General features: G+C 38.0%; 1 non-coding gene across 1 annotated transcript; it reads left to right on the top strand.

Moving 5' to 3' along the window:
* The first annotated feature begins 6424 nt into the window (after window positions 1–6424).
* Window positions 6425–6558, top strand: LOC136386642 (small nucleolar RNA SNORA42/SNORA80 family). The gene has a single exon (XR_010748002.1). It is a non-coding gene; the product is annotated as a small nucleolar RNA SNORA42/SNORA80 family (small nucleolar RNA).
* Window positions 6559–9855: the final 3297 nt, after the last annotated feature.

The raw sequence follows: 9855 nt of genomic DNA, 5'->3' as shown, positions 1-9855 counted from the left end.
AATTTAACTAGGGAGATTAAAGACCTGTACTCAGAAAATTATAAAACATTGATAAAAGAAATCAGGGAAGATACAAACAAGTGGAAGCATATACTGTGCTCATGGTTAGGAAGAATAAACATCGTTAAAATATCTATATTACCCAAAGTAATTCATAAATTCAATGCAATACCAATTAAAATACCAATGACTTACTTCAAAGATATAGATCACATATTCCAGAAATTTATATGGAACCAAAAAAGAACACGAATAGCCTCTGCAATCTTGAAAAAGAAGAATAAAGTGGGAGGTATCACACTTCCAGATATCACGTTATATTATAAGGCCATTGTACTCAAAACAGCCTGGTACTGGCATAAGAACAGGCATATAGATCAATGGAACAGAACCCAGAACCCAGAAATAAACCCACACTTTTATGGACAACTGATATTTGACAAAGGAGGTAAGAGCATACATTGGAGTAAAGACAGCCTCTTCAACAAATGGTGTTGGGAAAATTGGACAGCTACCTCCAAAAAAATGAAACTGGACCACCAACTTACACCATTCACAAAAATAAACTCAAAATGGATAAAAAACTTAAATATAAGCTGTAAAACCATAAGCATCTTAGAAGAAAACATAGGCAGTAAGCTCTCTGACATCTCTCGCAGCAATATATTTGCCGATTTGTCTCCACAAGCAAGTGAAATAAAAGACAGGATAAACAAATGGGACTTTATCAAACTAAAAAGCTTCTGCACAGCTAAAGACAATAAGAACAGAATAAAAAGACAAACTACACAATGGAAGAATATATTTGACAATGCACCTGATAAGGAGTTAATAACTAAAATTTATAAAGAACTTGTAAAACTTAATACCAGGAAGACAATCAAATCCAAAAATGGGCAAAAGAAATGAATAGACACTTCTCCAAACAGGACATACAGATGGCCAATAGGCATATGAAAAAATGCTCAACATCACTAATCATTAGAGAAATGCAAATTAAAACCACAATGAGATATCACCTCACACCAGTCAGAATGGCGCTCATCAACAAAACAACACAGAATATGTGCTGGCAAGGATGTGGAGAAAAGGGAACCCTCCTGCACTACTGGTGGGAATGCAGGCTGGTGCAGCCATTGTGGAAAAACAGTATGGAGATTACTCAAGAAATTAAAAATCGAACTGCCTCTTAGTTTCAATTTTATGTCCCACCTACCTATGTATGAAACTAAGAGACATTGATAAGAGTGTGGTGGTTACGGGGGGGGGGGGGGTGGGGGGCAAGGGAGAGGGAGAGGGGGAGGGGCACAAAGAAAACTAGATAGAAGGTGACAGAGGACAATCTGATTTTGGGTGATGGGTATGCAACATAATTGAATGACAAGATAACCTGGACTTGTTATCTTCTTTTTTTTTTCTTTTTTTTTCTTCTTTCTGAAGCTGGAAACGGGGAGAGACAGTCAGACAGACTCCCGCATGCGCCCGACCGGGATCCACCCGGCACACCCACCAGAGGCTACGCTCTGCCCACCAGGGGTCGATGCTCTGCCCCTCCGGGGCGTTGCTCTACCACGACCAGAGCCACTCTAGGGCCTGGGGCAGAGGCCAAGGAGCCATCCCCAGCGCCCGGGCTATCTTTGCTCCAATGGAGCCTTGGCTGCGGGAGGGGAAGAGAGAGACAGAGAGGAAGGAGGGGAGGGGGTGGAGAAACAAATGGGCGCTTCTCCTATGTGCCCTGGCCAGGAATCGAACCCGGGTCCCCCACACGCCAGGCCTACGCTCTACCGCTGAGCCAACCGGCCAGGGCCCTGGACTTGTTATCTTTGAATATATGTATCATGATTTATTGATGTCACCCCATTAAAAAAAATAAAATTATATTTAAAAAAATCAAACTGCCTTTTGACCCAGCTATACCACTGTTAGGAATATACCCCAAGAACACCATAGCACTGTTTGAAAAAAAGAAATGCACCTCCATGTTTATGGCAGCATTGTTCACAATAGCGAAGATCTGGAAACAGGCCAAGTGTCCATCAGTGAACGAGTAGATTAAAAAGCTTGATACATATATATTATGGAATACTACTCAGCCATAAGAAATGATGACATCGGATCATTTACAACAACATGGATGGACCTTGTAAACATTATACTGAGCGAAATAAGTAAATCAGAAAAAACTAAGAACTATATGATTCCATACATAGGTAGGACATAAAAATGAGACTCAGAGACATGGACAAGAGTGTGGGGGTTACAGGGGAGGAGAGGGAGGGGGTTGGGGGAGGGGATGGGGCACAAAGAAAACCAGTTAGAAGGTGACGGAAGACAATCAGACTTTGGGTGAGGGGAATGCAGCATAATCAAATGTCAAAATAACCTAGAGATGTTTTCTCTGAACATATGTACCCTGATTTATCAATGTCACTCCATTAAAATTAATAAAAAAAAAGAGTTTTTTTTGTATTAGCTATATATTAAAATGTTATTTTAATATATTGGTTAAATAAAAGTTATAAATTTATGTTTCCTGTTTCTTTTTTTAATATGGCCACTAGAAAACTTAAAATTATATATGTCTATGATTCTCATTGTCTTTCTATTGAACAGAAATGGTGTAGATAATTAAGTGTTGTGAGACTCATAGAAAAAACGGAGATGAGATGAGACTCTTGGTTACAAATGATGAAAATTCAACACAGACAGATTAGTTAAACACATACACCATATATACAAATATTGGGAGTACTTTGTTGGCTAAATTAATTAATAATTCTGCAAAGTGTATTTGGGATTTCAGGACATTGTTTCATCCACCATGTGATTGAGTTAAAAAGGAGAAATAAAGAGGAAAAAACTCATGGACATGGACAACGGTTTGGTGATTGTGGGGGAGATTTGGAAGGAAGTGGAGAATGGTTTTAGGGCGAATAAATGGTGATGGACAGAGACTTGAGGTAATGAACACACAATAAACTATACAAAAAAAAAAAAAAAGAAACAGAAAACATAGTCAAGACAGGCAAAATTCTGATGAGGCTATTTGATCCCAGACTCGCAATGCCCTAGGTAAGCAACCCAATTGGGAGAGAATCTGTTTTCTTCTAGCTTCACTAGATAAATCATGAGGCAGACTCTAATCTGCCTGGTCATACCTGTGGTTAGGGGAAGCCAGAGTCCTGTGATTTCTAAGCAAAACCAGTCAGGAGGTTCTAAAACTGAAACAGGAAGAGATCTTATCGCTAAAGAATTTTAAAACATTTTTTCTTTTATGGTTTGCCTCTTTTAGAGATAAGATTGCTATCACTACACGCCTACCAGAATGACTAAAAAAAATGACAACAGAAAAAAAAATACAAAAAAAAAGAAAAGAAAAAAAATGACAACATCAAGTGTTGGTGAGTATGTAGAGAAACTCATTCATTTCCAGCTACTCTGGAAAATGTTTTGGGAGTTTCTTAAAAAAAAACTAACTGTGCCACTACCAAATTGCTTAGCAATTGCATTTATGGGTATTTATACCAGATAAACAAAAATTTATGTCCACACACAAACTTGTGAAAGAATGTCCATCAGTATTTTTTTTCAAAATGGTCAAAAACTGGAAATTCAGATGTCCTTCAACATATGGTGTGCTACATCCACACCATAGAATACTACTCAGCAATAAAAGGAAACAAACTATTGATACATACAGTAGCCTGAATAGAATCTCCAGGGGGATTATATTGAGGGAAAAAAGCCAGTCCCAAAAAGTTGTACACTACATGGCTCCATTCATATAACATTCTTGAAATGACAAAATTATAGGAATTGGGAAGAAATTAATGGTTGTCAGAGAACAGGGATGAGGATTTGGTGGGAAGTGGAGGTGAATTTTTTGCAGTATAAAGTGCAACACGAAAGATCTTTGTGGTGTTGAAACTGGTCAGTATCTTGACTGTGGTGGTGGATCCATGAACTTAGGCAAGTGATAAAGTTGTGTATAACTACACACACACACACACACACATACATACACAATGAATACAAACAAACTTTGGGAAATCTGAGTAAGATTGATGGGTTATATCAATGTCAACATCTTGGTTGTAGTATTATACTAAAGTTTTGTAAGATGTTACGTATTTGGAGAAACTAGAAAAAGTATACAAGGGCTCTCTCTGTATTATTTCTTACATCTGTATGTTGAATCTACAATTCTGAATAAAATTTCAATTAAAAAGAAGTCAGAGAAAAGTAAAAAAAAAAAAGTTAAGACTGAAAAAAGATCATGGACCCCAGAGTATTTCAAAATGAGTAGGTTTTTAATCTATTTGCTTCCTCCAGATGTCACATTCTTTAGCACTGAATTTTTTCTCCATTCATGACTTCACTTAAATTCCTGTACTTTTCCACTTGCCCCCAATTTGCTAATGTGTGTTGGGAGCATCACACATAGAGTTCCTTGATCATCTTCTCCTGTCTCATCTCATACATTTCTTTTCACATATAGTATTCTTACTGGTGGAACCATTTGACCTTTTATAAATCTAATAATGTCTTAAAAACAGCAACAATGTCAAACACACTGGCCCAGAGTATTGCACTGCCAGTCTATTTCGATCTGATCTGGCAGCCTCACTTAGTCTTCCAGGCCAGGACTTCCTTAAGCCATGTCATTTCCTTTCATCTTATCTCCAGGGAAGTAGTCTAGAAAAGTCTTGTATTTTAGTCATTTTAAAGTATGCTGATTAATAACAAGAACTTTGGAATTAGGCAGACCTAAGTTTGAACCAAGTGTTTGCTACTTACTAGCTATGACATGAGGCAACTAGAATAGTTTCCTCATGTGTAAAATGAGGATAGTCATAATACCTACCTCATTAGGATATTGTCAGGATAAAATAAGATAATGTATGTCAAATGTCTAGCATATAATAAGTGCTCATTAGTTATTACTTGATTATTCTTGCTCTTTTTGTCCTTACACCTCACAACATGCCAACTTTGTATCAACAGGCTTTTTTTAGGTTTCCAAGACCAGGATCCGTTATCCCAGTGTTTTGCCTCCTGATGTCCTTCATGCTTTTGCTATCTTGTGCTTTTCTAAAGCTAAAACAGATTACTGGCATCATAGTGGGAAAATGTGGCTACTGAGCAGGTATAGCAGAAGGTTCATTGTGACTGTTGTTTGAGTCGTAAGCCTAGACAGTCCTGCAGTCTTTTCTTGCCTACTCAGCCCTTGGGTGGGTTTAGCAAAGTCCCATCTAGTCTACCATAGGTATGGGGTAAACATCAATGAACTGGTAGGCTTATATTTCTTTCCCAGTCTCACCATATCCCTCAGATCCTAGAGCTCAATTTATCTCTCCTGATTTAGTCAGAAATATAGTTGCTTTACTTAAATAATTCTAAACAGGGTGGTGAGAGAATTCTTCCTCAATCCTAAGGGAAAATCCTTTCAAAGCCAGTTGGAGAAAGCAAGCAATACCAACAACATTATCTCAAACCTTTCTTTCCACATGAAAGGTAATAATACACAGTAAGGCGGTGATTCTCAAAGTATGATCTCTGGACCAGAAGCATCAGCATCATCTGGGAATTTGTTAAAGATATAAAAGCTTGGGCTCCATACAGACTTTCTGAATCAGAAACTCTGGAGGTGGGGCCCAACAGTCTGTGTATTAACAAGCTCTCTGTGTGACTCAAATAAGCACTAAAGTTTGAGAGCCACTGGTGTAGTGATAAGGAACACAGACCCTGATGTCACATTGCTTGGGTTTAGCTCCATTACTAGCTGTGTGACCCTGGGCAAGCTACTTGTACTTCCTACACCTCAGTTTTCTTATCTGTATAATGGGAATAATAGTGCTCACTCTCTCTCTCTTTGAAACCCCCACTTTATTTTCTCTCTTGCCTTCAGCACACTACATTTTCCTGGTTTACTGGCCCCTGAGCCTCTTTTGCTGGTTCCTTGTCTTTTTTTCTTTTCTTTTTTTTTACCTCTAAATATTGGTGGCTCCAGAGCTAAGTCCAGGAATCTCTTCTTCTTTTCTATTCCATTATCCCCCTAGATAATGTCATCCAGTTTGAGGCTTTAAATAGTATCTATGTGCTGTTGACTCTGAATTCATTCATATCTCCATCTCCAACATCACCCAGAACACAAGACATGTACAGATGACTATTTGTCACCTCAATTTGGAATTTTATTAGGCGTCTGGACCTTCACATGTCTAGAACTGAATTCTTGGTACCTGACCAACCCCTTCTTCTTGAGTTTTCCACATTTTAATAAATTATCTACCATTTATCTAATTCAAGAAACCTGGCGGGGGTGGGGGGTGAGGGTGTTTTATTCAGTGGGATACTTGAATCCATGTTAATACAATAAATTAAAATTAGTAAAAAATAAATAAAAAGAAACCCTGGGAATAATACATGGGTTTGGATTTATGGCAGGCCCGTTCCTCTAAGTCTCTCATAGTGCCCCATACCAGAGCAAAGTGTGGCCTTGAACCATTGCCTGGCCTCCACCCATAGGCTGCAAGCATTAAAATGGGTTGCACAGTGTGGGGAAGGAAGAGGCAAAACCCGGTAATACCCTTGAGCCTTCTCTTTCCTTTTATACCCTATAGCCACACCATCACCAAAACCTGTTGCCCCTAACTCCAAAACACATACATAATTTTCCTTTTCTCTGTTCCCCACCACCTTACTTCCAGCCACCACCATCTTTTATGCTGTCTACTTGCAATAGCTTCTTACTGGTTTCGCTGCTTCTACTCTCGCTCTATTATGGTCTAGTGTCCAAAAATATCAGGGAGATCTTTAAAAATGTGAATCTGATCACCTCATTTTTTTTTTTGCTTTAGACCTTCCAATATCTTCTCTGAACAATTATGCAGAAAAATAATGAAATCTAAGGTCCTGACCCAGACTTATAAGGCCTCCTGCTGCTTTTCCAAGTTCCTCTCACATGACTTTCCATGTTGTTCCTGATATTCCTGTCACACCATTTTTTCTCTGTAATTCTCCAACATGTCAAGATCCTTCCTGCCTTTAGTCTCCTGCACTCACTATTCCCTGTACTTGGAAGATTTATCCCCCCAGGCCTACAAATGGCTGGCTTTCTATCATTTGGATCTTGGCTCAAATCACACATCTTCAGAGAGCCATTTCCTTACCATCAAGTCAAAAGTAGACCCTCCATTTTAATCACATCACCTTTTTTTTATCTTGTTCATAGCACTTATCAAAATACTTGTTATTATATATTTATTTGTGTGTTTGTCTCTCTGCATTATAATGTAAGCTCATGAGAGCAAGGACCTGTCTGTCTTGTTATATCTTAGTCTCTAGCACTGTGCTGGCATATAAAAGGCCCTCAGTAAATATTTGCTGAATTAATCAATATTGTCACATAGTTGCAGTTCTCAGAAAATGGGTGTTTCTCATCTAAATGGTGAAACATGCCAGACATATGTTCCTACACGCATGCCTATAATCACATTTGACCTTAGACTCTTTTTTTTCTCTGAAAAAATTATGGTTTAATATGTATATTTGAAATGTGCTCAATAAACGTTCATGTAATAAATAAATAATGAACTTCTACAATCTTTTTTCTATTTCACCTAGCACAGAGATAGATGATGCTGATATTTGCTTAGCCATTATATTGCCCTGAAAGTGCTGCCCTACAAATGAAGGAAGAGGGCTACCTACCTGTAGCAATGGAAGGTAACAACAGTTAAAGCAGTTAGCAAAGGCAGTTCCAGAGTAAGCCTGCTGCAGGCTATGGGGGAAGGGGTCCTCCATTTGGAAGGGAGGAGATGAAATGCTTTACCCACTGCAGTGGATCTCAAACTTCAGTATTTATTTATTTATAAGACAGTGGTGATTCTAATTCAGCAGGTCTGATATAGGGGTGACCCCAGCCTGGTTTGTTTGAGACTTTCCCAGTTTTAGTACTGAAAGTCCAGTGTCTGGGGAAACCCCTTAGTCCAGGGAAAACTCAGATATTTAGAAAACTCAGATAATTCACTAGTTCTGAGAGAATTATTTTAAAACAGCACCCCTAGGGATTTCTGATGCAGGTGGTCCCCAAACCATATTTTTAGATACAGAAACATGAGCAAAAAGCTTAGTCATAACTGAACTTACTTCACTAACTCTGATTTCCACTCTGATACCTAATAATAGGGTTGGCTCAGCTGCTGCTGTTCTTTTTCCAACCTTAGCTAAAAGCAACACTTTGTAAGGCTTCGATTGATTCAATAAGATTGAAAATGCAGGGCTAAGTGATTAAACTTCTTACAGATGGAAGAACATTTAAATGCCTAAATTGCCTGAGTACTTTAAAAACAGAGAGAAATAGCCAAATTGTATCACCCAGAAAGTTCTAAAATAATCAACTAAAAGGAACCACTCAGAATGTGAGTGGCATGGTGTTATTTTTTCCTGGTCTGCTGACCTCTTCACTTCAATGGCTACAGGCAAAGTTGTTAAGTGATCTATGAAACGTTAACCTTTCTATCATGGCTGCACATGCTGTCACTGGAATACATTGGAATTCAGTCAATGAAAGGGTGTCAAAGGACACCAATCTCTCTTTCCTCAATCATCTCCAATTCTTGCAAAGATTTTCTGCTCAGTTGTCACTGCAACTTGAAATCTATTTCAGTTTCTTCACCTTACATTTCGTAGTTGAAGTGTGTACAAATAAGCCAGGGTGAAGAGAGCCAACTACTTACGTGAAGGCATATTTTCAATATAGATGCTATTAATGGTTTGTGGTATGTTTTGGCAGGGATATGGAGAAATTGGAACCCTCGTACATTGCTGGTGGGAATGTAAAATGGGGTAGCTATTTTAAAAAATAGTTTGGCAGTTTCTCAAACAGTTCAACATAAAATTACCATATGACCCAGCAAATCTACTCCTGGGTATATGCCCCAAACAATTTAAAGCAAACTCAAATATGTGTGTGCAAATATTCAATGCAGCACCATTTGCAATAGTCAAAAGGTAGAAACAACCCAAATGTATATCAATGAATAAGTGAATAAATAAGTTGTGGTTGATACATATAATAGAATATTATTCTGCCATTAAAAACAAACAATGAAATCCTTTCATCCAGAGTGGAGATCAGATGCATGCTACAAAATTAATGAACCTTGAAGACAGCATGCTGAGTGAAATAAGTCAGACGCTAAAGGACAGATATGGTATTATTTCACTTATATGCAATATATAGAATAAGCAGTTTCATAGAGACAGCAAATGGATTAGGGATTAACAGGGGAGAAGTAAGTGAGGAGTTATTAGTTAATGGGTACAGAATTTCTATTTGGGTGATGAAAATATTTTAGAAATGGATTATTACAATCATTGTACAACAACGTGAATGTAACTAACATCATTTAATTGTACACTTTAAATGGTTAATATTTTACATTATATATATATATATATATGTAAAATTATATATATACCACAGTAAAAGAGACCTGATAGTGTGTAGGAACTAGGATATTGGGAGTAGCAGTTAGTTGGCAGGGAGAATGAAGAGCTTATTGCTCTGAATAAAGTTGCCTAATAAGCCTGTAGCTTTGAAGATAAGCATTATGTAGGGTCTGTAACACTGCAACAAAGATACAGAAGGTGGTATATGAGGTGCTATTCAGGTGAGTCATACAGGTAGCCCTTGGGGAACACTTTCGTAAGCTACAGAGTACTTGAATGGATATGTTTTCCATAAAGGTCTTGGTAAGCAGAAATTTGAATGAGTGGACAAGGACCTAGGAGCTTAACACAGTACCTAGTAAATGCTCTAAAAAATTGTGTTGTAGGCCTTGGCCGGTT

This window comes from Saccopteryx leptura, chromosome X, assembly GCF_036850995.1.
Source record: "Saccopteryx leptura isolate mSacLep1 chromosome X, mSacLep1_pri_phased_curated, whole genome shotgun sequence".
NCBI lineage: Eukaryota > Metazoa > Chordata > Mammalia > Chiroptera > Emballonuridae > Saccopteryx > Saccopteryx leptura.
The sequence above is the reverse complement of the archived record's forward strand: the minus strand, read 5'-3'. Positions and strand labels throughout refer to the sequence as shown.